Genomic DNA, 18,045 nt, shown 5'->3' on the forward strand with positions numbered 1-18,045 from the left:
AGGGAGAAGGTAATATTTGTTTTAGTATTGTTTTATGGCTTCAGAGCAGAAATATTTTGATACATTTCATGTGTTCAAATAATCTTTCTGGACCAAAAAGGAGAAAACACTGTCTCAGGTCCATCCAATTATAGTATTTGGGTTATCAACAGATGGATTCTTTGCTGAGTCCTGGCATCTGGCTGCTTCTTTGAGAGTGAGTCAAATCTTCACTTTTTCCACAGATTTGGCTTCCTGTTTATATTAGTAGGACTTCTTTATTTTCAGTTGAGAATTATTACATATGTCTTCTTAGCTTAACATCTTCCTTTTAAAGTGTACATTGTATACATATGATTTGATTGCCCAGAATTACTTTAACGATGGAATATTATTGTATAATATTAGTTTGTTTTCTTAGCATTATTAGAATCTTAGGTATTCCTTATTAGTGTTATTATAAATTGGTGGTCATCCACAGAATTAATGTCTTAGAAAATGAGGGAATGATTCAGAGAAGTTAACTTATCTCTTTAAAACATTTGTCTAATTCATCATTTTAGAATACAATATTGAGCCCTCTTTCCACCTAGCTATAAGGAGAGACCACAGGTGATGGCCAGTTCCAATTTTTGCAAGATGCTTTGCCTTACATATAGTTTATTGTGTTTACTCTTTTCTACTAACACACACAGAAAACAGTACACAACTTATACAAAGACATACACTTAGTAGAAGATGCAAAATGCCTGTGTGTAGTAACATTGACTAATGTTATTAACCAACATTATTAATTAACTAATGTTAACTATTATTGAATAATAATGTGTATTAGCATTGACTGTGTTTATTGAAATGACTAAAATCAAAAACATATCCTTTAATATAGATCCATGTTTTGCATGGCTAAAACCTTTTGTACAACTTATATTGTTAGCTCCTTTCAATATAATAATGATTGAATAGCATTTTACAAGCTCAATTTATTTCCATTATTCATAATATTAATGAAGATTATTATTGTAGTGGCTCAAATTATCACAACTGGAAAAGTGTTAGCCCCATCAAGCTCTCTTTTGTGTTTTTTCCTCACTACCACCCCATCATTCCTAAAAGTATCTTTGTTGTCTGACAATGATAAGATATTCTAGGACCATTCAGAATTCTCCCAAGTCTGAAGCATGACATCATGGCATCAGCTAGACTCTGATGATCCCCCACCTCTTTCAGTTAGAAAGAAGCCCAAATGTGGAAACCTGGGCTTTACCAGACTGTTGATGGTGGGTTGAGTCTTGTTGGTGCTATTAGCCAGGTTGAGGATAACACTTTTTTTTTTCTTTTTTTGGTGGGGAATATTGGCCCTGAGCTAACATCTGTTGTCAATTTTCCTCTATTTTGTATGTGGGACACTGCCACAGCATGGCTTGATGAGTGGTGTAGGTCTGCGACCAAGATCCAAACCCATGAACCCAGGCTGCCGAAGCAGAGCACACCGAACTTAACCACTACGCCACAGGGCCAGTCCCAAAAGATCATTCTTTTTAATGCCACATGTTCACACTGAATCCAGGAAAAGGCCCACATACATATAACTTAGTCAATGGTGGAAGTGGCAATATATGTTGGAGATAGGATGGGTTATTCAATACATGTTGCTGTGACAATTGGCTATGTATCCACAGAAAAACTAAAATCAGATCTCAACCTCAAATCATGCACAAAATAAATGCTAGATAAAAACTTAAATTTGGAAATTAACAATTAAAATGCTTAAAAGAACATAGAGATTGTTTTGTTGTTGATTTTAATACCCAGATAGAGTGACATGATATAAGCAAACTATAAAAGATGGATTACCACATTAAATTAATAAGATCTGTGTGACAAGACACTATAAACAGAGTGAAAGACTTTGAAAAGACCAGATTGAGAGAAAGTATTTCCAGTGCAAATAAATGATAGAAGATTAGTATCAAGAATATCTACTTTAAAAACTTCTACATATCATTAAGGATAAAAAACCAATATGATATAAAAATGGGCAAAGAATGTAAGCAAGAAATTCACAAAGAAAAATTGCATATTGTCAGTATTGATATGGAAAACTACTTAACCATTTTGGAAATCACAAAAACACAAAACAGCTAGAAAGTGAGACCATTAAGAGTGGCAAATCTAAAGAAATCTGATAATTTCAAGTGTAAGCAGGGAAGTGGGGAAATCTAATCTCTTGAGCAGCACAGATGCGGGAAGGAGCTATAAGGCAACATAACAGCTTTGAGAAACAATTTGGTGTTATGTAGCAGAGCTGAATGTGCAAATGCCCTGTGTGACCCAGCAATTCTGCTTCTCAGTATATAAAGCAGAGCAGCGTTTTTCTCACTTTTTGATCATCTGTGTATAGACATATATACAAATTAATACAGAAGTTTCAAGAAACAATTCTTACATTTCACCTTGTAATGCACTGACATTTCTTTTTATTCTGCTTTTATCACATCGCATGATATCACGTCATATCATATATCATTTCATCATATGTATTTCAAATGTTATTTACAACTCACTAAATTGATTTTACATCTCCTAATGAGTCAAGGCTTGTGATTGTAAAACGCTACAAAACTCTTGCATTTGTACATACAGAAATAAATAAAAGGATGTTCTTTACAGTATTATTTATAGTCAAAATTAGAAATACAATATCCATTAATAGGAGAATGGGTAGAGAAAGGTAGTATATTTGTGCAATAGACTATTAAATAGCTAAAGTTATGAACTAATTCTACATGTATGAATATGATTAAGACTAGAAAATATAATTTTGTATTAAAAAAGTGAGTTATAATAAAATATATATATGCAGTGAAAGTGCAAATAAACATGTGACAACTTCAGAATAGTTATATATGGGAGGAGGACATATACCCCTTTCATGATAATGGTTATGCCTGGGAAGAGAAATAATTAAAACAAGAATAGAAAAGTGCAATTTTTAAAAAATCTCGGTGCTGTGTACATGGATTCTGTTATATTTTTACTATTTAATGCATTTGAAATATGTAATTAATAAAATAATACCATTCTTAATGGGACACTCCCTGGGACTGTTCAGTTTTTGAAAACTGACTCATTCATGCTTTCTTGAAATAAAAAATAAATTGGACATCATGGTAAGAACTTGTTCCTTCATGACGTGGGTGAGAGGAAACCTTGAGTTTATCAGCATCTTTGATTCTTACAAATACAAGCTGAACACCAGAGCTGGAACCTTACTGTTCAATGGTTGTTCTTGAAGAAAAACCTTCTGCCTCGGTTTAGGGAGCAAAGACTAAGGAAGAAACTCAATGCTCCTTCAGATATAATCTCCTTAAACAGGCCCCCAGAATATCATAGAACTACTTGTCACATCAGAACTCAGATTTAACATCTTTTTTCAGGTTAAGGATAGCCTGTGCAGCTGGATTCTGAGAAGCCACTTGCTTTTGAATGGCCATGGATGTGGGCAATATGACTAGTAGGAACTGCTTTTAAAACTCAAGGTGCAAGTAAGTTCAACACTGTCCTTTCCCAATTAGGTGCTACCTGATCTGCCATCAGGAAATCCCTTTAAGGATTCCTTCTCCTAACTGTCTAGACACACATGAAATACCTGGAGTCTGATTCTTCTGTTGTTGCTTTTGTCTCTGCCACATACTATCGCTCCTGAAAACCAATTTGAGAAGACTGCAGTCTGAGAGAAGATGCTGGTCCCCTGTGGCAATAACAGCCCCCCTTGCCAGTCCAGAACTGCACAGGCCACGTTGTCCTGTGGGGCAGGATGATCCAATGTCCTCTGACTAGGCCTGCACTATACCCACACTCCCAAAATTGCAGAGCCCCATGTCCATTCTCATATAAAGCCTCCTAAGGACCAAGTCTAACCAGAGACAAGGATTTCTTCTGGAATAGCCCTTTCACACACCCAGAACTGCTGTCCTCCTTCCTCCTTCAAGGATCTCTAGTTCTCCGACAACTTCTGAGGATATGCTCGTATTTACCCTGCACCCACCCTGCTGGGAAGCTGCTGTGGCTGCATATAACTTGTTCTTCCTGAGTTATATCAAAGGGCCCAAACAAACCCTCTCAGAGGGGCTGTTTTCAGTGATTCCAAGGTGATTTTTTATTCCTTTCTCACTACAAAAAAGGAAAAAGAATGTGTGTGTGAGTGTGTATATATGTGTGCGTGTATACATATACACACATATACATACACAGACACACACACGCTACCAATTTTACATATTCGCAGAATTTCGGACATGGCCCCCAGCCACAGATAGACCGTACAAAATACTGCCAGGGAATCCCCACTCTCCTCTTAGTCTGAATCCCCTTGCTGTTCCCCACTCAGCTGCCTTCATCTCTGCTGTGGTTTTGTTTCCTGAACCCTTTTGACTGGGATTAGCTCCTTCTAGACAACTTGCTGTGTGTCCCATACTGCTGTTTGGACAGTAGTCTGCAAGCATCCTCTCCAATTCTCTGCTCCACCAGCAGGGATCTCCTTCTGTTACTGTGTATTTATTTATTAACCCCCTGCAGAAGGCCATCTAAGACACAGATGAAGAGTTGCCTGCATAGTTCAACATTTTATTATTCAGGTGAGTCTTTGTCTTGATAAAGTAGTTTTATTTTTAAAATTTAAATGAAATTGAAGAAGAGATTTGACACACATTTACCCATTAAATAATTAATGATACAAAATGTTCTTATAAATGTTTAAGGTTGTTCTCCATCTGAGAATTTAAATTACCTCTTTCTGTATTTTAAAATTATTAGATCTGCCTCCCACATAGCAGTCTCTTAGAAATGCCTCTCACAGAACTGTTTGTTCACCTTTAGAAATACTGGTTTGGATGGATTTTCCAAAAGAATGGGTACTCTTTTTAGGAACTCCAAGACACTAGGGTTTCTGTTTCCTTTTGTTTGTTCTATGGAGTATTTTGATTCCAATAACACCAACACATCTTTCTAATGTCTTTTTGTTTGTCATTATCGAAATAACTCTTTGGTTCGAAGTTCTCTTGTTCTCTACGTATCAATAAAGCAAGTGGAGAGTCAGCTAATGACAGCCTCCTGCGGAAAATAATCTGCAACAAAACAAAACAAAATTTAAAAAACACCGTGGAGAAGAATAAAATTAATGACAGTGGCCTGACCCTGACAAGAAACTGTTTTCATTTTATGTTTTATTTTCTTTAGGTTGTAAACACAATGACTTGATGTGTCAAGCAGGTTGCAATGTTAATAACATTTATAGGCGGATGATTTGCAGCAAACACCTGATTATGGTTGACTTCATTTAAAACTAAGCCCTCTGCAGAGGGCATATTAATATTCGCTGTTTGCTGCTTGGGATGCATTCCGTTTGTCACAACCTGAAGCCTCAGAAGGCCAAAGGAGAACATTCTAATTAACCCTGGGCGAGTTGTAGTAGCGCAGAATTGTTTTGTTTTATTTTGTTTTCCTTTTAGTAACTGGAATAAAGCATATAACCAGAGTTTTGAGACCACAGACAGGGTTCCCCTGGTAAAAGCTCTGCCAGCAGCACCACAGACTGTTACTGTGAGCAACTTATTGGCTCCATACAATTTGTATCACTCATGTTTCCTTGAATTACAACCATCAGGATAGTTTGGGGGCTAAGCTGTCACATTTAAGGAAATGTATATGGTTTTATGTCTCTGATGTGACATTAGAGAAATATACATATGTATTTCACTAATACAAATATACATATGTATTATTGGTTTAAATACAGTAAACAACTTTTGAAAATATGTTTTAGGAAGATGACATTCTCATCTTCAAAACGAAAAAAATTAAATATTTTTAAACTACTGTAGAAGCAGTTTAAGGGAGAGCAAATGAATGACTTCTCTGAATGAAATTTGCTTATTTCTGAATTTTTTGTGAGAAGTGGATACAAGGAGGTTAAATGAGATAATGATGTAAGGAGTCTAATGTGGTATCTGACACTTTCGATCCCTTCTCTACAGGCCTTTGTGTAATTTGATCAAAGCAAAGTCTGGACATCTGTCAGGATGAAAGACATAACATTCCATCCCCACTGTGGCTGCCATCCAATTCAGCCTATCAGATTCACTCGGAGCTTTTTCAAACAGGACTAGCCAGCTCTTCTTTACAATCCACTCTGAAGATTCTAATAGGCTCTCTCCTAGGCAAAACTAAAGAAAAAAATATTTCATGGTTCTTCTCCAGAAAGATACCCTAAAGCTTTCAGTGACTTCTCTGTTTTTGAGTACCCTTTTTTTCCATGTTCCCCATGATTCTTGGAACTCAGTTTGGACTATGACTGTGTCCAATGATTTTATGCCACAGTTACTTTTCTATAAAGTGAGTAAATGTTCCTCCCACCAAAATATTTTATAATAAAGAATATTTAAATTTGTCTTTTCTTTTTGGAGTACAGGCAACTACACTCAAAACTATTTTGAATAACCCACTTTATTTTGGTTTGTTTTATTTACGTTTTCCTAGAATATGTGAACAATTCGCATTCTGATTCCGTCATCTTAATGAATGGCTATGTTAGGAGGAAAAGTTCTAGAATAGGTGGGATAGATGGTTTAGTTATTTGCATATTATAAGTAAAAAGGAGGATCTGATGGTTGTGATGGTTAATTTTGTATGTCAGCTTGACTGGGCTAAGGGATGCCCAGATAGAAACATTATTTCTGGACGCGTCTGGAGGGATGTCTTAGGAAGAGATTAGTGTTTAAATTGGTAGACTGAGTAAGAAGATTGCCTTTGCCAGTGCAGGTGGGCATTATCCACTGCTGAGGGCATTATCTGCTGAGGGCTTAGATAGAACAAGAAGATGGAGAAAGTGTAAATTCACTCGCTCTGCTTCAGCTGAGACATTCATCTTCTGCCCTCAGACACGGGCACGCCTGCTTCTCCAGCCTTCTGACTCGGACCTGGACTTACACCATAGGCCCCAATTCTCAAGCCTTTGGACTTGAACTTACACCTTGGTGCCCCTGGTTCTCAGGTCTTCAGATTCAGACTGAATTACACCACTGGTTTTCCTGCTTGCAGACAGCCAGTTGTGGGACTTCTCAGGCTCCATAGCCTTTTATCTATACTTATCTATATATCTGTATATCTAAATCTACATCTATATTTACTATTGGTTCTGTTTCTCTGGAGAACCCTCACCAGTACCATGGTAAATCCAAGATTGATTTAAAAAAATAAAATTATTAATACAAGACTAGTAGTTAAAAACTGCGTATATTGGGGCCAGCCCGGTTGTCAAGTGGTTACAGTACTGTGTGCTTCGCTTTAGCGGCCTGGGTTTGCAGGTTCAGATCCCGGGCGCAGACCTACTCCACTCATCAGCCATGCTGCAGAAGCATCCCACATACAAAGGAGAGGGGGATGGGCACAGATGTTAGCTCAGGGCTAATCTTCCTCAAGCAAAAAAAAAGGAAGATTGGCAACAATGTTAACTCAGGGCAAATCTTCCTCACTATAAACAACAACAGCAAAAACTGCATTTAGTGCTTGTTTTTATCTATAAAATCACTTCATGAATGTGAGCTAGCCATGTAAAGCCTAAGTTTAATGTACTCATCTGTAAAGGAAACAGTTGAACAAAAGGAACCCCAGTGTCTCTTTATCTCTGAAAATCTGGCTTTTATTATACCTTTGTCAGTAAGCTTTGATTGTCGGTAATACTAAATATTTTCTGTCTCTCATTATTGCTTCCAATTGCCGTGTGTATGTGTGTGTGTGTGTGTGTGTCTATCATTTATTCCCATCAAGTCTAATAACTGATCTTATTTTCTAAGATTCCAATTAAGGAAGTGGGAGAGTGGTGGTTGCACAGACTGGATGCAAATTCTCTGTGATTCATTTTTGTATAGATGCAAATATCGGCTCTGGTGTGTTTCTGCCTCAAACTCCTGCCTAGATTGCCTTAACATCTCTACTCTGACAGCTTGCACACCCTGCCAAGGTTGGAACAGCTCCTGAGTCTCTGCATCTTCTAAAAGGGCAGCTTAACTACCTGTAATTCCTGGTGCTAAATGATGTGTGGTAAGAGGAAGCTTCTCCTTTCGGTCCCATCTTCCTCAAGTTGTTTTCTAAAGCACTTTCGTGTAGTTTTTATCTTTGGCCAAGATGCCAGCCCTACTAAAGTTTCTTCTGTGATAAAGATATCTTTTTAGTTTTTTACTTAACAAGGTACCTAGGATAAAAAATGATTCTAGAAAATAAGTATTTTTTTTCTATCTTAAACTTCATATTGCTCTGATTTTTAAAAATTACGTTTATTTATTATTTAACACTTGACTTTTCTGGCTAATGTTAATTTTTAATAAAGAGGAAAATCTTACTCTTATAACTTTAAAAAAGACAGTCATGAATTTAAATCTTTAATGACTGTTGCAAATTTCATATATTTCTGAAAAATATTTAGGCTATGAAACAGTGAAAAACGGTTGTCAGCCTTACTTATCTATTTGTTTACCAGTTTTTACTGATGGCCTATTTGTGCCTGGTTTACTAAGTGATAGAAACATGTCAACTTTCTTTGTCTTATCCATTAATAATGTGTGATAGGGACCTGTTTAGAATACGTTTTAATCCACTCTAATTTTAAAGTCTCCGTGTCAACACTGAACTGTGTTTTTAATGATACATAAAGAATATTCTGAGTCTAGAAATGATTTCTTAGGAAATAAAAACGTATCCTGTCATTTAAAAAAAGTACTGAATTATCAATGTGTTTTTTGTGTTCCATGTAGTTTGAAAAACCGACATTAAGTAGCTCCATGGGAGAGGGGTCTATTGACCTTCTGAAATCTAGGCTGCCTTTGGACTGTGCTTTTCTAGTTGCTTCTCATTGATTATGGCACACCTGCCATGGTTGAAATTGCTAGATAAACATTTTTCTCTCCATACAAGCAGAGGATTTTTAATTTATTCTTTAGATTTAATAAGTCAAAAATGTGTGTTTATGGGACACAGACATAAAATGAGGATCTGTATACATTTGACAGTCTGTGTGTATGGTGTGGGCAACTTCCACTATTGGATTATGAAGGAGAAGAGAGAAGGACACTAGAGAAATGAATTTACCAATGGAGTCAGGATCTGGAAAACCCAAACCCCTGTCCGTTTGTGCCTGTCTTCCCAGGCTCAGATTGCTTTGGTTCAATCTTGACTCTGCATCTTACTAGTGTTAAAAAACAAAATTTAACAGAGTAAATTTGAAGATCTAATTGGCTTTAATTAATGATTCGTGAGTTTGGCAGTATCCCATCTAGCAACTGGAAGGGCGCTCCAAGGAACTGTACCAAATGGAAGTTTTATAAGCAGAAGGAAGGTGGGGAGAGAAGGTATTAGGAAAAAAGGGATTGTTTCAGGCCAGGACATCTTCTTTAGGGGAAAAGGGAATGGCAGAAATTTTATCACGCAGATTACCTCACAAGTGCTGGTCAGGAAATTTCCAGTTGACTGTTTAATGGTTACATTCCTGAGACTGGCTGAAACTGTAACTGAGTCTTGGTTTTGCTGTCATGAGGGCAAAATGACTCCATTTGAGGCCTATTATTTCTTTTTTTTTAACACTAGCAAAGTGATATCGGTCAGCTTGCTTAAGCGATTTGTGCCTCAGTTTCATCATCTGTAAAATAAGAATTATTAATAGTCCCCACAAACCACTGTTGTCAGAGTTAAATGAGTTAATACATACAAAAGGATTAGAATTATGTCAAGCTCAATAAATACTAGCTGTTTTTATTATTATCTAATGTTTGTTTCTTTTTTTCCTCAAATTGCTTCTTAAGAATATTGACTTGTTATTGATCTAAGATTCAAGCTGAACAACAAAAAATCAAGATTTGTCACAAATTTTTGTTGTGCTAAAAGTAACTTGTAGCCTAGTAGAGTTTGAAGTAAGTTAGATAATTGTGGGAACATGATTCTCTCTCTTTTGTTTTCTTTTTTGTGCAAAGAGATATCTATTGTAACAAAGCTTTTGATAACCTACTGAAATATTAATGTCACTTAAAAAAAGGAGACGTTTGCAAGTTATTCTTACTCTGCTAGCCCTGGAAGCATCCCAAATGCCTCTCAGACAATTACATGTTCAATTAATCTGTTAACTCCTCCGTGACTTCTGATGTTTTTCACTGCCATCCATTTAAAAATTTTAGAAGGCCAAAGTAGATTTTGTTGGAAATTATTTCCCCTGTAGTAAATATTTTCCCCCAAATTATTGTTCTTCCATTTATTTATGCCATATTATCTCCTTGTTTGCTTATGTTTTATTTATCTCTTTTTTTCTTTCACTCGTTTTCATTGATAAGAGATCAATCCATATATGACATAGATATACTCCTGAGGTGTCCACACTCTTTGTCTGCACATTATTTCACTTGGATCTTAAACTGTTAGATTAATTCAAGTGAGTATATGTGCTGGCTCACTGATCCAGCAATCAGAGAAGAGTGTGCCAGGAACTAGAACCACATATAATCCAAGCAGTTGAACTTGTTTTGTTTGTGTTTTCTTCTCTGTATGTGATAAATACACAGTGAAAAAGGCCAGCTCTCCCTATCTAGGTTGATTTGTTTACTAGCTATTTATCTATTTTTTCTCAGCTCCAGTTCTACTCATCTGGTTTGTTCTGTGATTCTGGGGCTGGGATCCTGTAAACTACATTTTCCACACTCCCTTGTCCACTGCTTTTCTATTGGATTGAGGAAACGGAAGAATTGGAGCGATATTTGAAAGAGAGAGGATGGAAGAAAATATTTCTTTTCTGTTGTACTGTCTCTGCCAACATTGTGTCTGCCGCCGTGGTTGTCCTAGCCTCCAGCTTCCTTCAGCCAGCCCTGCAGGGTCCCCTCAGAGGTACCAGGAGCAGCTCAGAGCCTCTGGCTCCTTAAAGCTCTTGGCATCAGCTCTGTGCGACCTTCCTTCCTTTGATAGCCTGTAACTTTATCGCATTTATTTCCTTTTACTCCAGGCCTTGGGGTTCTGGTTGTTGCTTACTGTTATTTTATCTGGTTAACTCAGTATCAACTTAGGAAAAAAACCTCCCATATCAAGAAGCTTTGACAATGAAAATGTCAACTGTTAAGCTTTCTTTTTGGAATGGCTCTGCTTTCCTTGGGACTCTGTGCAGTTGATTATGAAAGCTGTGATGATAAAAATCCCTCAAAATGGAAGAGTGGATGTCCCTAAGTATCTCATGGCCCTTCCTTACCATGAGGGCAGTTATTATCACTGGTAAAGTTAATACAAATAGTGAAGTCAATGTAGAAACCCTTACTTGTCCGAACAACAGTTGATTTTATTCATTTTTTTCTTTAAGAACTTTCTGTGTTTATTTGCTCCTTTTTTCCATAACACTATATGAATAGCTCTAGAATAAGCATCAAGACAACTTTTGAAGTCTGTCTTTAAATTAATCCCAGTAACCTTATATCAGAAAATTCCTCAAAGCTTAAGGCATGACAATGACACAATCATCTAGAGTCCAAGATGTTATCTTCTTACAAAGAGGATTAGTTTTGCTTTTGGCCAGGAGTTGGAGTAGAGGGTAATGCCTAATGTAATTAGGGATTCTGCTGATTTGCAACTGGGTTTCAATCTTTCTAAGGACAGATGTACAGGTTTATTTCTAGTTTACACTTACTCTTAGTGGTTAGTGTTCAAACTGAAAGCTTTCAGTGTTTACCTGTGGCCCATCTGTTTGGTGTCTGTGAACTACAAACTTAGTTTCCCCAGCCCTGTATTAACAAAAGCTCCATGAACCTTCTCAGCTTCTTAACCACCCTTTTTTACTTGATTTCTTGGCTTTTCAGCCTCCAGCTGTAAATAGGTGAAAATATGTCTCAAATGTTGTGCTCACCTCTATGTTTCCCTTTTCTTGGATTTTGGGCTCTCAGGTCCTTGATGCCTTGGTGGTTATCTGATATCTTTGACCCTATTTTATTTGTTTATTTGGTTTGAAATTTTATCTAGCTTTTTTTTAATTGAATAAATTTGACATGTAACATTGTGTAAGTTTAAGATATACTGCATGTTACTTTGATATATAGTGTAATATGATGGCCAATGTAGCAATATTTATCACATTGCATAATATGGTATAATCTTCTTGTCTATATTCATTATACTGCGCATTAGATCTTTATGGCTTAGTTACTACTTGTTATAAATTTGTGCCCTTTAAGCACCGTCACTCTTATTCTCCCCTCCATCCCCTGGTAACCATCATTTTACTGTTTGCTTTTTACAGGTTTATTTTTTTAGATTCCACGTATAAGTGAAATCATACAGTAATTGTCTTTCTCTGTCTGACTTATCTCACTTAGCATAACGTGCTCAAGGTCCATCGATGTTGTTGCAAATGGGAAGATATCTTCCTTTCTCATGGCTGAATAATATTCCACTGAGTATATGTACCAACATCTTTTTTATCCATTTATCTGTTGATGGACATTTGGATTGTTTTCATATATTTGCTATTGTAAATAATGCCGCAATAAATGTGGGAGTGCATATATATCATTGAAACCTTGTTTTCGTTTCCTTTGAGTATATAGTACCCAGAAGTGGAATTGCTGGATTGTATGCTAGATCTATTTTCAATTTTTTGAGGAAACTCCGTATTGTTTTCCCTAGTAGTTGGACCTATTTCAGACTTGGAGAAACTTCTAATGATGTGGACTGAAGACCAGACACAGAAGCATAACCCTCTCAGAACCATGACGATCACAGCCAAGTCAAAAAGTTTGTTTGTGATGTTGAAAGAAAAAGCTGGACCTGACTACATGTTGAGTTTACTGCTAGCTCTGATGGTTTAAACGATTCAAGAATTGTTATGCACTGCATAATGTGAAAGTGAGTAGTGAGTAGTGAGAGTGCTGATGTGAAGGCAGCTGAAGAATTTTTGGAAACTTCAGATAACCTGATTGTGGAGGAAAATTACTTGCCAGAACAAATATTCAATATGGATGAAACTGCCCTATTCTGGAAACATATGCCTAAAAGGACTTTCATCTAAAAGGAGGCCAAGTCAGCCAGTTTTCAAGGCTTTTAAGGACAGGATAATAGTCTTGCTTGGGGACAATGTTGCAGGCTACAAATTGAAACCCTTTGTGGTCTGGGACAATGAGAACTCCAGGGCCTTCAAGCATATCAGTAAGGACACATGGCCAGTGTACTACAGGAGCAATAAGTCATGGATGACCCATCTCCTTTTCCAAGATGCCCTCCTGAATTGCTATGCCAGCAAAATGGAGGAGTACTATTCGGAGGATAATGTACCTTTCAAGATTTTGCTTATTGTTGATAATGCTCCTGGACACCCTCCTTTTATTGCTGATCTTCATCCCAATATCAGAGTGATGTTTCTCCCTCCAAACACCAACTCTTTGATCCAACCCATGGGTCAAGGAGTTATAGCAGCTTTTAAGGTCTGTTACCTGAGGAGGATCTTTGCCTAGGCTATTGTTGCAACTGAAAAAGACATCAATACAATTCTAGAAGGATTACAACATCGTGACTGCATCAAGAACCTTGTTTAGGGGTCCAGCCCTGAGGCCGAATGGTCAGGTTCGTAGGCTGCACTTCAGTGGCCCTGGGTTTCACTGGTTTGGATCCTGGGCGTGGACCTAGTACTGCTCATCAGGCCATGCTGAGGCGGTGTCCCACACAGCACAACTAGAAGGACCTGCAACTGGAACATACAACTATGTACTGGGGGCCTTTGGGGAGAAAAAGAAGAAGAAGAGGAAGAAAAAAAGGTTGGCAACAGATGTTAGCTCAAATGCCAATCCTAAAAATAAAAAACCAAAAAACTTCTTATTTGGGCTTGAAGTGATGTCACCAAGGAGTGTATGAATGCTCTCTGAAAGAAGATGCTATAGAGATTCGTCCATGACTTCAAAAGATTTGCCAAGGATGAGGAGGTTGCAAAAACCAACCAGGCTGTGGCTGAGATGGCAAACACCTTTACCCTGGGTGTGGATCAGGATGACATTGAGGAGCTCCCAAAGGAGATTCTTGAGGCATTAACTAGTGAGTTGTCGGAACTGGAACAGGAATGCACAACTGAAGAAGAGGCAAGAGAAAAGGAAACTGTAGGAGAAGAAAAGGAAGAACCCTCAAGAAAACTCACAGTGAAAGGTTTAGCAGAAGATTTTGCAGACCTCAACAAGCTCCTTAAAAAGTTTGAAAACATGGACCCCAACACCGAAAGGTTTTCATTAATAGGGGGGAGTGTTCATGGTGCATTATCTGCTTACAAGCAAATCTATGATGAAATGAAGAAATAAACCAAGCAAGTCACCATGGACATACTTCTGAAAAGAGTGCCACTTCCTCAAGAAGAGCTTCAGGCAAGTCTTTCCGGAGTGTTCCAGAAGAAGGCGTTGTTATGGGAGCTGACGGCTCCATGCCTGATATTGCCCCTGAAGGCCTTCCAGTGGGACAAGATGTGGAAGTGGAAGACAGTGATATTGATAATCCTGACCCTGTGTAGGCTGAGGCTAATGTGTAAGTTTGTGTCTTAGTTTTTAACAAAAACGTTTAGAAAGTAAAAAAAGATAAAAAAAATTTTTAAACGGAAAAAAGCTTACAGAATAAGGATATATAGAAAGAAAACATTTTTGTACAGCTGTACAGTGTGTGTATGTGTGTGTGTGTGTGTTTTGTTGTTACTGAGGAAGATTGGCCCTGAGTTAACATCTTTTGCCAATCTTCCCCTTTTTGCTTGAGGAAGGTTGTCTCTGAGGTAACAAATGTGCCAGTCTTCCTCCATTTTGTATTTGGGACGCCCCCACAGTGTGGCTTGATGAGGGGTGTGCAGGTCCACGCCCTCGATCTGAACCTGCAAACCCCAGGCTGCTGAAGCAGGTGCGTGAACTTAACCACTATGCCACTGGGCTGGCCCGTACAATGTGTGTTTTAAGCTAACTGTTATTGCAAAGGAGTCAAAAAGTTAAAAAGAATTTTAAAAGTTTATGAAGTAAAAAAGTTAGAGTAAGCTAAAGTTAATTTATTTTGAAGAAAGAAAAATTTTTAAAATAAACAGTGTAGCCTAAGTATACAGTGCTTACAGAGTCTACAGCAGTGCACAGCGATGCCCTGGCCTTCACATTCACTCACCACTCACCCACTGACTCACCCAGAGCAATTCCAGTCCTGCAAGCTCCATTCATGGTAATGCCCCATACAGGTTACCATTTTTTATCTTATTTATACTGTATTTTTACTGTGCCTTTTCTATGTTTAGATTCACAAATACTTACTGTTATGTTACAATTACCTACAGTATTCAGTACAGTAACATGCTGTACAGGTTTGTGGCCTAGGAGCAATAGGCTATACCACGTAGCCTAGGTGTGTGGTAGGCTATACCATCTAGGTTTGTGTAAGTGCACTCCACGATGTTCGCACAATGATGAAATTGCCTAACGATGCCTTTCTCAGAACGTATCCTTATCATTAAGTGACACATGACTATACTTCTAATTCAAAATCAAAAGAATAAGCTATGTCCTGAACAAATAAATTAATACCTTTCAAATTTAAGCCAATTAATGTAAATTTCATTAGACCTTCTCACATATGCTGTAATTTAGAGAAGAACCCAAAGCTTATAGCGAAAGTTTATACCTTTTTATGGACAATTTTTATTGAATGTTTATTGAATGCTTATTCATGTGCCAGACCCCATTCCGAATACTTCATACTTTCTTAATTTAATACTCAAACCACACTTTAACATAGTTCCTTACGTATTTCCACTTTACATATGAGAAAATCAAGGTCTATAAGTTAAAGGAATTGTCCAACATTTATAAATAGTAGAGCCGGGATTTTAATCCTCAATCACGAGGTCACATTCTTAACCACCATTCTATATTGCCGTGGTATCAAATAATTTTTTAAAAATGCAAAATAAAGGTGACATCAAACAGAGATGGTAGAATTTACAAACTAAATCATCAAGAAGAGACAAATGCCACAAATTTGTACAACAACAATTTGTAGGGATTTCTGGTTCTCACAGAATCATTCAGTTCGTGTTAAGATATAGCTTAATGATTTGAATTTCTGATCAGTTTAAATAAGGATTCATTAAAGCACCTATACATGTTAACAATACCACTTTATTTAACAAATAAGAGCAAACAACTTACTTTTTAAAAAGTTGTTCTCTGACAACCAAAGAGATTAAGAGAAATTGCATAAATAATTGCTTATTCTCCAAAGTATAGTTTAAGGTTGTTAGATTTGATTCAGAATTTACCCTGTGGGGACTGCAAAAATCAGGAGGTGAATATTGGTCAATTTCTATTGACTCGGCATGACATGGAAGATGATGGATTATTTTACATCCTAGGAAGACCGTCACAACTCGAGGAAGATTGAGTTCCAAATGAGGGTTCCATTACAACATATACCAACAACTACTAGTTGTGGTTTCCATAGACAATGTATAGATATAGCAGACATCTCTCACAAGTCATTTTCAGGTAAATAATTAAATTCATAAAATAAAAATGAAGTTTCTGTCAATCGTTTGCAGCATAATTTACTTCACAACTAAAAGAATTACTACACACCTGGGCCATATGGTCTAGCTGTGAAGTGAATTATGCTGCAAAAGCGTGGCAGAAATTTAGTTTTCATTTTATGGATTTCAACACATATTTACAGATTACAAATTATATGCTAGCACAATAACTGTTATGAGTAGTTAATCAAGATATTTGTTGATTTGCTTGTGTTATATAACATAGACTGTCCTTCCTCCTCTCTAAAATTATCAAAATCTGGTTGCTAATTCTTGTAGTATATATGGAATGTCTTCCTTAGCAACCATCGCAAGTCAGGTTACCTGTCTCTCCTTTTGTTTATTTTTTCAGTTGAGGAATAATTGACTCTACTTTCTTGATATAGATTAATCTTGATATAGATTAGCCTTTTATAATAGAAATCAAACTGCCTTAAAACTATACTTCTTTCAACATTCAAATAGTACTTAATAGTATTTAAAAAGATAAGTTACAGTGATGTGGATAACCACAGTATCTCTTATATCCTCTAAAACAGTGAACCCTAAAACTAACCAGGAGATTTTTAGAAATACAGATTTCCAAGTTCCGTACTAGGGATTGTTTACGTGATGGATGTATGACTTGGGTCAGAGCTGACAATCTGATGGTTTTGTCACAGCCGAGCAGGTTTGGGAACCACTGCTTTCTGAGGCACCACAGCATAATCAAGTTTGGAAATCAAACACACCTGGATTCAACCCAAGTTTTTCTATGTCCTACCTGTGTAACGTTGGACAAAATATTTAACTTTTCTTTGCCTGTATACCTCAGTCTCCTTATCTTTAAAATGCAGATGAAAAAAATACCTATCCTTATGGCATTCAGTAGGGACTGTGAAAACAATGCATGTTAAGCAGCCAGTACAAACAATAAGTAATTGATAAGTAAGAGGCCTTCCTGCTCTGAGGTGTTATGATTTCCCTTGCAATAAGAATGAAATTAATCCACTTAATATTTCTTGTTCTAGAAATTTCATTTGAGAACCTCAATGAAGATTCAAATTCAAATAATTTCTCAGAAAAATACTAGGACATTTATTTAAAGTAAATTAATGAAGCAACGTCAAGTGGTTCTGAACAAGGATACACAATGAATCAGAAAGACTGAATCAGACTCAGGAACCCAATCCCTGCCTCTATCCTGATCCTACAAAGTACCATACTCTAAACCTGCTTCTTTTCAAGTTTAAGGAATACATATTTCTGGCACTGAAGGGAGAATCTGAGAAGAAATACAGCAGTGCAGTATGGCCCTGACTGATGTCCATTCTCTGGCATACGGTGATGTAGGATTTAAACACAAATGGGTAATTAGTTCACTGGATGCTTCCATAGGAGGCTTCATTCTGCACTAGTAGTTAGAGGCAGAGAAATATTGTCAAGAGGAATTTGTTGAAACAAAAAATATGATAAGATGA

At 37.0% G+C, this 18,045-nt stretch overlaps 1 long non-coding RNA gene across 2 annotated transcripts in view; it reads left to right on the forward strand.

Moving 5' to 3' along the window:
- Positions 1–18,045, forward strand: part of LOC139076808 (uncharacterized) — a 148,461-nt gene that overhangs the window by 122,329 nt on the left and 8,087 nt on the right. Inside the window, exons 6-7 of one of the 2 annotated variants that reach the window (XR_011528791.1) lie at positions 3,420–3,527; positions 7,911–8,082. This is a non-coding gene — a long non-coding RNA (uncharacterized lncRNA). The remainder of the gene's footprint in view (positions 1–3,419; positions 3,528–7,910; positions 8,083–18,045) is intronic. The other variant, XR_011528792.1, reaches the window with a different exon arrangement.

This window comes from Equus przewalskii, chromosome 17 (assembly GCF_037783145.1).
Source record: "Equus przewalskii isolate Varuska chromosome 17, EquPr2, whole genome shotgun sequence".
In the NCBI taxonomy this organism is placed as follows: Eukaryota; Metazoa; Chordata; class Mammalia; order Perissodactyla; family Equidae; genus Equus; species Equus przewalskii.